At 52.9% G+C, this 9,472-nt stretch overlaps 24 non-coding genes across 24 annotated transcripts; 7 read left to right on the forward strand and 17 right to left on the reverse strand.

Annotated features, from left to right (window-relative positions):
* Nucleotides 1-328: 328 nt before the first annotated feature.
* Nucleotides 329-400, forward strand: Trnap-agg (transfer RNA proline (anticodon AGG)). Its single transcript has one exon. It is a non-coding gene; the product is annotated as a tRNA-Pro (tRNA).
* A 194-nt stretch (nt 401-594) lies between these two features.
* On the reverse strand, nt 595-667 carry Trnav-aac (transfer RNA valine (anticodon AAC)). Its single transcript has one exon. It is a non-coding gene; the product is annotated as a tRNA-Val (tRNA).
* A 158-nt stretch (nt 668-825) lies between these two features.
* Nucleotides 826-898, reverse strand: Trnav-cac (transfer RNA valine (anticodon CAC)). Its single transcript has one exon. It is a non-coding gene; the product is annotated as a tRNA-Val (tRNA).
* A 402-nt stretch (nt 899-1,300) lies between these two features.
* On the forward strand, nt 1,301-1,372 carry Trnap-agg (transfer RNA proline (anticodon AGG)). Its single transcript has one exon. It is a non-coding gene; the product is annotated as a tRNA-Pro (tRNA).
* Nucleotides 1,373-1,566: 194 nt separating this feature from the next.
* On the reverse strand, nt 1,567-1,639 carry Trnav-aac (transfer RNA valine (anticodon AAC)). Its single transcript has one exon. It is a non-coding gene; the product is annotated as a tRNA-Val (tRNA).
* A 158-nt stretch (nt 1,640-1,797) lies between these two features.
* On the reverse strand, nt 1,798-1,870 carry Trnav-cac (transfer RNA valine (anticodon CAC)). Its single transcript has one exon. It is a non-coding gene; the product is annotated as a tRNA-Val (tRNA).
* Nucleotides 1,871-2,272: 402 nt separating this feature from the next.
* Trnap-agg (transfer RNA proline (anticodon AGG)) lies at nt 2,273-2,344 on the forward strand. The gene has a single exon. It is a non-coding gene; the product is annotated as a tRNA-Pro (tRNA).
* Nucleotides 2,345-2,538: 194 nt separating this feature from the next.
* Trnav-aac (transfer RNA valine (anticodon AAC)) lies at nt 2,539-2,611 on the reverse strand. The gene has a single exon. It is a non-coding gene; the product is annotated as a tRNA-Val (tRNA).
* A 158-nt stretch (nt 2,612-2,769) lies between these two features.
* Trnav-cac (transfer RNA valine (anticodon CAC)) lies at nt 2,770-2,842 on the reverse strand. Its single transcript has one exon. It is a non-coding gene; the product is annotated as a tRNA-Val (tRNA).
* A 402-nt stretch (nt 2,843-3,244) lies between these two features.
* On the forward strand, nt 3,245-3,316 carry Trnap-agg (transfer RNA proline (anticodon AGG)). Its single transcript has one exon. It is a non-coding gene; the product is annotated as a tRNA-Pro (tRNA).
* Nucleotides 3,317-3,510: 194 nt separating this feature from the next.
* Trnav-aac (transfer RNA valine (anticodon AAC)) lies at nt 3,511-3,583 on the reverse strand. Its single transcript has one exon. It is a non-coding gene; the product is annotated as a tRNA-Val (tRNA).
* A 158-nt stretch (nt 3,584-3,741) lies between these two features.
* Trnav-cac (transfer RNA valine (anticodon CAC)) lies at nt 3,742-3,814 on the reverse strand. The gene has a single exon. It is a non-coding gene; the product is annotated as a tRNA-Val (tRNA).
* A 76-nt stretch (nt 3,815-3,890) lies between these two features.
* Trnap-agg (transfer RNA proline (anticodon AGG)) lies at nt 3,891-3,962 on the forward strand. Its single transcript has one exon. It is a non-coding gene; the product is annotated as a tRNA-Pro (tRNA).
* Nucleotides 3,963-4,156: 194 nt separating this feature from the next.
* Nucleotides 4,157-4,229, reverse strand: Trnav-aac (transfer RNA valine (anticodon AAC)). The gene has a single exon. It is a non-coding gene; the product is annotated as a tRNA-Val (tRNA).
* A 158-nt stretch (nt 4,230-4,387) lies between these two features.
* On the reverse strand, nt 4,388-4,460 carry Trnav-cac (transfer RNA valine (anticodon CAC)). Its single transcript has one exon. It is a non-coding gene; the product is annotated as a tRNA-Val (tRNA).
* Nucleotides 4,461-4,862: 402 nt separating this feature from the next.
* On the forward strand, nt 4,863-4,934 carry Trnap-agg (transfer RNA proline (anticodon AGG)). The gene has a single exon. It is a non-coding gene; the product is annotated as a tRNA-Pro (tRNA).
* A 194-nt stretch (nt 4,935-5,128) lies between these two features.
* Trnav-aac (transfer RNA valine (anticodon AAC)) lies at nt 5,129-5,201 on the reverse strand. Its single transcript has one exon. It is a non-coding gene; the product is annotated as a tRNA-Val (tRNA).
* Nucleotides 5,202-5,359: 158 nt separating this feature from the next.
* Trnav-cac (transfer RNA valine (anticodon CAC)) lies at nt 5,360-5,432 on the reverse strand. The gene has a single exon. It is a non-coding gene; the product is annotated as a tRNA-Val (tRNA).
* Nucleotides 5,433-5,719: 287 nt separating this feature from the next.
* Trnav-aac (transfer RNA valine (anticodon AAC)) lies at nt 5,720-5,792 on the reverse strand. The gene has a single exon. It is a non-coding gene; the product is annotated as a tRNA-Val (tRNA).
* Nucleotides 5,793-5,974: 182 nt separating this feature from the next.
* Trnav-aac (transfer RNA valine (anticodon AAC)) lies at nt 5,975-6,047 on the reverse strand. The gene has a single exon. It is a non-coding gene; the product is annotated as a tRNA-Val (tRNA).
* A 158-nt stretch (nt 6,048-6,205) lies between these two features.
* Nucleotides 6,206-6,278, reverse strand: Trnav-cac (transfer RNA valine (anticodon CAC)). The gene has a single exon. It is a non-coding gene; the product is annotated as a tRNA-Val (tRNA).
* Nucleotides 6,279-6,680: 402 nt separating this feature from the next.
* Nucleotides 6,681-6,752, forward strand: Trnap-agg (transfer RNA proline (anticodon AGG)). Its single transcript has one exon. It is a non-coding gene; the product is annotated as a tRNA-Pro (tRNA).
* A 194-nt stretch (nt 6,753-6,946) lies between these two features.
* Trnav-aac (transfer RNA valine (anticodon AAC)) lies at nt 6,947-7,019 on the reverse strand. The gene has a single exon. It is a non-coding gene; the product is annotated as a tRNA-Val (tRNA).
* Nucleotides 7,020-7,177: 158 nt separating this feature from the next.
* Trnav-cac (transfer RNA valine (anticodon CAC)) lies at nt 7,178-7,250 on the reverse strand. Its single transcript has one exon. It is a non-coding gene; the product is annotated as a tRNA-Val (tRNA).
* Between the last annotated feature and the right edge of the window lie 2,222 nt (nt 7,251-9,472).

A 9,472-nucleotide genomic window follows, 5' to 3' on the forward strand; every position in this document is an offset into this window, starting at 1 on the left:
ACAGTTCTTTTGTCAGCCTGGAACCCATCACAGCCGAGGGCTCAAGAAGTCTTCGGGGTGCTCGAGAGGGTGTCTGCCGTAGCACCCCTAACGAGATAGCGGCGTTTCGCGCAGTCGTTATTGCAAGTCATATCAGCAAAAGCAATCACTTTCTCAGCAGCAGGCAGTGCGAGCCCAGCGGCAGCTCTACATGAAGGTACCAATAGCCCAGGAAGGCCGCCGACCGCGGGAATTCGCGCCGCCCCCATCCCGCCAGCGTACACGAGACTTCCAGGGCACCCTGGACGACATCGAGGGACTTGAATATTTGGCATTCGCAGTGTCACAGGGCTCGTTGGTCTAGGGGTATGATTCCTGCTTAGGGTGCAGGAGGTCCCGGGTTCAAATCCCGGACGAGCCCTAGCGTTTTGTGCAAACTGATCGCACGTCAGTGGCTGAGTCAGCGCAAAAAGCTCGCCGTCAATATCAAATGAATTTCTTATTCGATGTGAGCAATTGGCACTCGGGTCCGACGCGTGAAGGCGATTACGAAGGTTTCGGGTACAGATGGTAGCAGATGCAGGTTAGTACGTCTTGCTTAAAGTGATGAAAAAGTGTTTCCGCCCGGGATCGAACCGGGGACCTTCTGCGTGTTAGGCAGACGTGATAACCGCTACACCACGGAAACTGCTTGTGTGCTCCTTACTTCACAGACAACTTGTAGTGATGTTGCCATCGTAACTAAAAAATTCAATAAATGTGGTACTTGCAAAACGAAGGGATATGCAGCAGATCCACACACGACGTGGCTCATTGGAGGACAATACGACATAGGCAGGAAAATACTGTTCCCGCCCGGGATCGAACCGTGGACCTTCTGCGTGTGAAGCAGACGTGATAACCGCTACACTACGGAAACGACGGACCCGAGGAGTCCATCCTTGTTCACTCGAACTTGCCTCAGACTTTCTCTCGTCCGCGAATGCACACACGACAGTTCTTTTGTCAGCCTGGAACCCATCACAGCCGAGGGCTCAAGAAGTCTTCGGGTTGCTCGAGAGGGTGTCTGCCGTAGCACCCCTAACGAGATAGCGGCGTTTCGCGCAGTCGTTATTGCAAGTCATATCAGCAAAAGCAATCACTTTCTCAGCAGCAGGCAGTGCGAGCCCAGCGGCAGCTCTACATGAAGGTACCAATAGCCCAGGAAGGCCGCCGACCGCGGGAATTCGCGCCGCCCCCATCCCGCCAGCGTACACGAGACTTCCAGGGCACCCTGGACGACATCGAGGGACTGGAATATTTGGCATTCGCCGTGTCACAGGGCTCGTTGGTCTAGGGGTATGATTCCTGCTTAGGGTGCAGGAGGTCCCGGGTTCAAATCCCCGACGAGCCCTAGCGTTTTGTGCAAACTGATCGCACGTCAGTGGCTGAGTCAGCGCAAAAAGCTCGCCGTCAATATCAAATGAATTTCTTATTCGATGTGAGCAATTGGCACTCGGGTCCGACGCGTGAAGGCGATTACGAAGGTTTCGGGTACAGATGGTAGCAGATGCAGGTTAGTACGTCTTGCTTAAAGTGATGAAAAAGTGTTTCCGCCCGGGATCGAACCGGGGACCTTCTGCGTGTTAGGCAGACGTGATAACCGCTACACCACGGAAACTGCTTGTGTGCACCTTACTTCACAGACAACTTGTAGTGATGTTGCCATCGTAACTAAAAAATTCAATAAATGTGGTACTTGCAAAACGAAGGGATATGCAGCAGATCCACACACGACGTGGCTCATTGGAGGACAATACGACATAGGCAGGAAAATACTGTTCCCGCCCGGGATCGAACCGGGGACCTTCTGCGTGTGAAGCAGACGTGATAACCGCTCCACTACGGAAACGACGGACCCGATGAGTCCATCCTTGTTCACTCGAACTTGCCTCAGACTTTCTCTCGTCCGCGAATGCACACACGACAGTTCTTTTGTCAGCCTGGAACCCATCACAGCCGAGGGCTCAAGAAGTCTTCGGGGTGCTCGAGAGGGTGTCTGCCGTAGCACCCCTAACGAGATAGCGGCGTTTCGCGCAGTCGTTATTGCAAGTCATATCAGCAAAAGCAATCACTTTCTCAGCAGCAGGCAGTGCGAGCCCAGCGGCAGCTCTACATGAAGGTACCAATAGCCCAGGAAGGCCGCCGACCGCGGGAATTCGCGCCGCCCCCATCCCGCCAGCGTACACGAGACTTCCAGGGCACCCTGGACGACATCGAGGGACTTGAATATTTGGCATTCGCAGTGTCACAGGGCTCGTTGGTCTAGGGGTATGATTCCTGCTTAGGGTGCAGGAGGTCCCGGGTTCAAATCCCGGACGAGCCCTAGCGTTTTGTGCAAACTGATCGCACGTCAGTGGCTGAGTCAGCGCAAAAAGCTCGCCGTCAATATCAAATGAATTTCTTATTCGATGTGAGCAATTGGCACTCGGGTCCGACGCGTGAAGGCGATTACGAAGGTTTCGGGTACAGATGGTAGCAGATGCAGGTTAGTACGTCTTGCTTAAAGTGATGAAAAAGTGTTTCCGCCCGGGATCGAACCGGGGACCTTCTGCGTGTTAGGCAGACGTGATAACCGCTACACCACGGAAACTGCTTGTGTGCTCCTTACTTCACAGACAACTTGTAGTGATGTTGCCATCGTAACTAAAAAATTCAATAAATGTGGTACTTGCAAAACGAAGGGATATGCAGCAGATCCACACACGACGTGGCTCATTGGAGGACAATACGACATAGGCAGGAAAATACTGTTCCCGCCCGGGATCGAACCGTGGACCTTCTGCGTGTGAAGCAGACGTGATAACCGCTACACTACGGAAACGACGGACCCGAGGAGTCCATCCTTGTTCACTCGAACTTGCCTCAGACTTTCTCTCGTCCGCGAATGCACACACGACAGTTCTTTTGTCAGCCTGGAACCCATCACAGCCGAGGGCTCAAGAAGTCTTCGGGTTGCTCGAGAGGGTGTCTGCCGTAGCACCCCTAACGAGATAGCGGCGTTTCGCGCAGTCGTTATTGCAAGTCATATCAGCAAAAGCAATCACTTTCTCAGCAGCAGGCAGTGCGAGCCCAGCGGCAGCTCTACATGAAGGTACCAATAGCCCAGGAAGGCCGCCGACCGCGGGAATTCGCGCCGCCCCCATCCCGCCAGCGTACACGAGACTTCCAGGGCACCCTGGACGACATCGAGGGACTGGAATATTTGGCATTCGCCGTGTCACAGGGCTCGTTGGTCTAGGGGTATGATTCCTGCTTAGGGTGCAGGAGGTCCCGGGTTCAAATCCCCGACGAGCCCTAGCGTTTTGTGCAAACTGATCGCACGTCAGTGGCTGAGTCAGCGCAAAAAGCTCGCCGTCAATATCAAATGAATTTCTTATTCGATGTGAGCAATTGGCACTCGGGTCCGACGCGTGAAGGCGATTACGAAGGTTTCGGGTACAGATGGTAGCAGATGCAGGTTAGTACGTCTTGCTTAAAGTGATGAAAAAGTGTTTCCGCCCGGGATCGAACCGGGGACCTTCTGCGTGTTAGGCAGACGTGATAACCGCTACACCACGGAAACTGCTTGTGTGCACCTTACTTCACAGACAACTTGTAGTGATGTTGCCATCGTAACTAAAAAATTCAATAAATGTGGTACTTGCAAAACGAAGGGATATGCAGCAGATCCACACACGACGTGGCTCATTGGAGGACAATACGACATAGGCAGGAAAATACTGTTCCCGCCCGGGATCGAACCGGGGACCTTCTGCGTGTGAAGCAGACGTGATAACCGCTCCACTACGGAAACGACGGACCCGATGAGTCCATCCTTGTTCACTCGAACTTGCCTCAGACTGGAATATTTGGCATTCGCCGTGTCACAGGGCTCGTTGGTCTAGGGGTATGATTCCTGCTTAGGGTGCCGGAGGTCCCGGGTTCAAATCCCGGACGAGCCCTAGCGTTTTGTGCAAACTGATCGCACGTCAGTGGCTGAGTCAGCGCAAAAAGCTCGCCGTCAATATCAAATGAATTTCTTATTCGATGTGAGCAATTGGCACTCGGGTCCGACGCGTGAAGGCGATTACGAAGGTTTCGGGTACAGATGGTAGCAGATGCAGGTTAGTACGTCTTGCTTAAAGTGATGAAAAAGTGTTTCCGCCCGGGATCGAACCGGGGACCTTCTGCGTGTTAGGCAGACGTGATAACCGCTACACCACGGAAACTGCTTGTGTGCACCTTACTTCACAGACAACTTGTAGTGATGTTGCCATCGTAACTAAAAAATTCAATAAATGTGGTACTTGCAAAACGAAGGGATATGCAGCAGATCCACACACGACGTGGCTCATTGGAGGACAATACGACATAGGCAGGAAAATACTGTTCCCGCCCGGGATCGAACCGGGGACCTTCTGCGTGTGAAGCAGACGTGATAACCGCTCCACTACGGAAACGACGGACCCGATGAGTCCATCCTTGTTCACTCGAACTTGCCTCAGACTTTCTCTCGTCCGCGAATGCACACACGACAGTTCTTTTGTCAGCCTGGAACCCATCACAGCCGAGGGCTCAAGAAGTCTTCGGGGTGCTCGAGAGGGTGTCTGCCGTAGCACCCCTAACGAGATAGCGGCGTTTCGCGCAGTCGTTATTGCAAGTCATATCAGCAAAAGCAATCACTTTCTCAGCAGCAGGCAGTGCGAGCCCAGCGGCAGCTCTACATGAAGGTACCAATAGCCCAGGAAGGCCGCCGACCGCGGGAATTCGCGCCGCCCCCATCCCGCCAGCGTACACGAGACTTCCAGGGCACCCTGGACGACATCGAGGGACTTGAATATTTGGCATTCGCAGTGTCACAGGGCTCGTTGGTCTAGGGGTATGATTCCTGCTTAGGGTGCAGGAGGTCCCGGGTTCAAATCCCGGACGAGCCCTAGCGTTTTGTGCAAACTGATCGCACGTCAGTGGCTGAGTCAGCGCAAAAAGCTCGCCGTCAATATCAAATGAATTTCTTATTCGATGTGAGCAATTGGCACTCGGGTCCGACGCGTGAAGGCGATTACGAAGGTTTCGGGTACAGATGGTAGCAGATGCAGGTTAGTACGTCTTGCTTAAAGTGATGAAAAAGTGTTTCCGCCCGGGATCGAACCGGGGACCTTCTGCGTGTTAGGCAGACGTGATAACCGCTACACCACGGAAACTGCTTGTGTGCTCCTTACTTCACAGACAACTTGTAGTGATGTTGCCATCGTAACTAAAAAATTCAATAAATGTGGTACTTGCAAAACGAAGGGATATGCAGCAGATCCACACACGACGTGGCTCATTGGAGGACAATACGACATAGGCAGGAAAATACTGTTCCCGCCCCGGATCGAACCGGGGACCTTCTGCGTGTGAAGCAGACGTGATAACCGCTTCACTACGGAAACGACGGACCCGAGGAGTCCATCCTTGTTCACTCGAACTTGCCTCAGACTTTCTCTCGTCCGCGAATGCACACACGACAGTTCTTTTGTCAGCCTGGAACCCATCACAGCCGAGGGCTCAAGAAGTCTTCGGGGTGCTCGAGAGGGTGTCTGCCGTAGCACCCCTAACGAGATAGCGGCGTTTCGCGCAGTCGTTATTGCAAGTCATATCAGCAAAAGCAATCACTTTCTCAGCAGCAGGCAGTGCGAGCCCAGCGGGTTAGTACGTCTTGCTTAAAGTGATGAAAAAGTGTTTCCGCCCGGGATCGAACCGGGGACCTTCTGCGTGTTAGGCAGACGTGATAACCGCTACACCACGGAAACTGCTTGTGTGCTCCTTACTTCACAGACAACTTGTAGTGATGTTGCCATCGTAACTAAAAAATTCAATAAATGTGGTACTTGCAAAACGAAGGGATATGCAGCAGATCCACACACGACGTGGCTCATTGGAGGACAATACGACATAGGCAGGTTAGTACGTCTTGCTTAAAGTGATGAAAAAGTGTTTCCGCCCGGGATCGAACCGGGGACCTTCTGCGTGTTAGGCAGACGTGATAACCGCTACACCACGGAAACTGCTTGTGTGCTCCTTACTTCACAGACAACTTGTAGTGATGTTGCCATCGTAACTAAAAAATTCAATAAATGTGGTACTTGCAAAACGAAGGGATATGCAGCAGATCCACACACGACGTGGCTCATTGGAGGACAATACGACATAGGCAGGAAAATACTGTTCCCGCCCCGGATCGAACCGGGGACCTTCTGCGTGTGAAGCAGACGTGATAACCGCTTCACTACGGAAACGACGGACCCGAGGAGTCCATCCTTGTTCACTCGAACTTGCCTCAGACTTTCTCTCGTCCGCGAATGCACACACGACAGTTCTTTTGTCAGCCTGGAACCCATCACAGCCGAGGGCTCAAGAAGTCTTCGGGGTGCTCGAGAGGGTGTCTGCCGTAGCACCCCTAACGAGATAGCGGCGTTTCGCGCAGTCGTTATTGCAAGTCATATCAGCAAAAGCAATCACTTTCTCAGCAGCAGGCAGTGCGAGCCCAGCGGCAGCTCTACATGAAGGTACCAATAGCCCAGGAAGGCCGCCGACCGCGGGAATTCGCGCCGCCCCCATCCCGCCAGCGTACACGAGACTTCCAGGGCACCCTGGACGACATCGAGGGACTGGAATATTTGGCATTCGCCGTGTCACAGGGCTCGTTGGTCTAGGGGTATGATTCCTGCTTAGGGTGCCGGAGGTCCCGGGTTCAAATCCCGGACGAGCCCTAGCGTTTTGTGCAAACTGATCGCACGTCAGTGGCTGAGTCAGCGCAAAAAGCTCGCCGTCAATATCAAATGAATTTCTTATTCGATGTGAGCAATTGGCACTCGGGTCCGACGCGTGAAGGCGATTACGAAGGTTTCGGGTACAGATGGTAGCAGATGCAGGTTAGTACGTCTTGCTTAAAGTGATGAAAAAGTGTTTCCGCCCGGGATCGAACCGGGGACCTTCTGCGTGTTAGGCAGACGTGATAACCGCTACACCACGGAAACTGCTTGTGTGCACCTTACTTCACAGACAACTTGTAGTGATGTTGCCATCGTAACTAAAAAATTCAATAAATGTGGTACTTGCAAAACGAAGGGATATGCAGCAGATCCACACACGACGTGGCTCATTGGAGGACAATACGACATAGGCAGGAAAATACTGTTCCCGCCCGGGATCGAACCGGGGACCTTCTGCGTGTGAAGCAGACGTGATAACCGCTCCACTACGGAAACGACGGACCCGAGGAGTCCATCCTTGTTCACTCGAACTTGCCTCAGACTTTCTCTCGTCCGCGAATGCACACACGACAGTTCTTTTGTCAGCCTGGAACCCATCACAGCCGAGGGCTCAAGAAGTCTTCGGGGTGCTCGAGAGGGTGTCTGCCGTAGCACCCCTAACGAGATAGCGGCATTTCGCGCAGTCGTTATTGCAAGTCATATCAGCAAAAGCAATCACTTTCTCAGCAGCAGGCATTGCGAGCCCAGCGGCAGCTCTACATGAAGGTACCAATAGCCCAGGAAGGCCGCCGACCGCGGGAATTCGCGCCGCCCCCATCCCGCCAGCGTACACGAGACTTCCGGGGCACCCTGGACGACATCGAGGGACTTGAATATTTGGCATTCGCCGTGTCACAGGGCTCGTTGGTCTAGGGGTATGATTCCTGCTTAGGGTGCAAGAGGTCCCGGGTTCAAAATTTTGTTCCGCTTTAGACGCCGTGCAGTGTGGACGTGCCTAGTCTTCCGCTCCGCCGTAGCGTTACGTATAGTGGACTATCGTTGTTTACGTGTTGTGTTGCAACTTCTGTGAGTGTTTCTCCGTCGTTGTTTAGTACCTTGTGTTACTTTCTGTCCTTATTTCAGTGTGTTGTTTGTAGCGGTTTCGACCGCATATTTTGAAAATGTCGTCCCAGGTTATTCCTCGTCAGGCTACAGTTAGTTTTACTTTCGACAAGTCAACCCGCAATGTGCAACCTAGTTCCCTTGAGATTCATGATTGGTTGGTAGATACCTTTGGTGTTCATTCGGATCAGGTGCACACTGCTTATTTTGATACCGAACTGTATGTTTTCTTTGTTAAGTTCATGGACCCACTTCAGGTTGATAAAATTCTTTCTAAATATGGTCATCAAGTTCTCTTTCGGCATCGGGATGATTCTGTAAGTACCGTGCTGCTTTCCAATGCTTCCATCACGTATACCAATGTTCGTGTTTACAACCTTCCACCGGAGGTGGATAATGTCTATCTTAAGGAGGGTCTACAAAAGTATGGTGATGTAAAGAGCATCCGCCTTGAACGCTGGTCAAGCCAACATCGCCTGCAATGTTACAGTGGTATTCGTTCAGTCGAAATGCACGTTAAGCAGAATATTCCATCTCACCTGCAGATCGGTGGATATCGTGTCCATGTCACATATAGTGGTCAGGTTGGCACCTGTTTTTTGTGCAATGAAAGTGGTCACGTGCGTACCGACTGTCCGCGGAGAGTTTTTGTTTTAAAAAATTCTCTCGAACAGCGTCGCAAGTTAACGGTCGCTGACCTCGTTGCAGGTGGTTCTGCTCTTGGTGTAGCACAGTCCAGTGGTAGTAGCGCCCCGCCACAGGTTTTGCGCACCCCTGACACAGAATTTCCTCCTTTACGTGCTAAATCTGATGTTGTTCCGTCTGTCCCTCAGGTGGGTGTGCCACTTTTGAATAATAAGAGGCGTCGCCCACACGATGGAAATAGTACGGATGAGGATCTCCCTGAGATGCCCCAGTCCGAGCGACCGGCATCCTCCGAGCCACTGTGTACTGTAGCTGCTCCCTGCCCTCCTGAGGTAGCGGTTCCGGTGGCGGCTGCTGGCGCCCTTCCGGCCTCCGACGCAGCTTCTCTCGAGTCGGGTCGTCGGTCGGGCCTGTTGGCGCCGTCTTCCGAACCGACTTCGATGTCACAACAAGTGGAGCCGCGACAACTTCCTGCTTCGCTGCCCCATACCTCTGCCAGCGGAGCTGCTCCGCTTCCTTCCAACTCTGCTGCCTCGGACCTTCCTGCTCACGTTTCGCCTCCGTGCAGTCCATGTTTGCCGGAAGCTAGTGCAGGTGTTGACCATTCCGTTTCGTCGGATGTTTCCGCCGCGACCCCGGATCCCGCATGTGGACCGGCGCGGGTGGTGTCGGATACAGAACTTGACCCTCCTACGTCACCGGCGGCTGAAGCTTCCTTGCCCGTCAGCCGACGCAAGTTACGCGTTCAGCCGAACGTTAATGCTGTTCGTAAAAAACCGAAGCGTAAGGGATCCGCGGAACGGGGTAGCAGTCCCCCTCCCTCGGATGCCTCCGTCACCCCTGCTATGGACTGTGACGCTGGTGCGTCGGTGTAGGTGATTTCTTTTCTCGCTTTTCTCTCTATGGTTCAAGCATACACCTTTCTTACCTTAAATGTTAACCGTATTGAGTCCGACGTTCGCATTGCCTCT

This window comes from Schistocerca serialis, chromosome 2 (genome assembly GCF_023864345.2).
Source record: "Schistocerca serialis cubense isolate TAMUIC-IGC-003099 chromosome 2, iqSchSeri2.2, whole genome shotgun sequence".
NCBI classification, from domain to species: Eukaryota; Metazoa; Arthropoda; class Insecta; order Orthoptera; family Acrididae; genus Schistocerca; species Schistocerca serialis.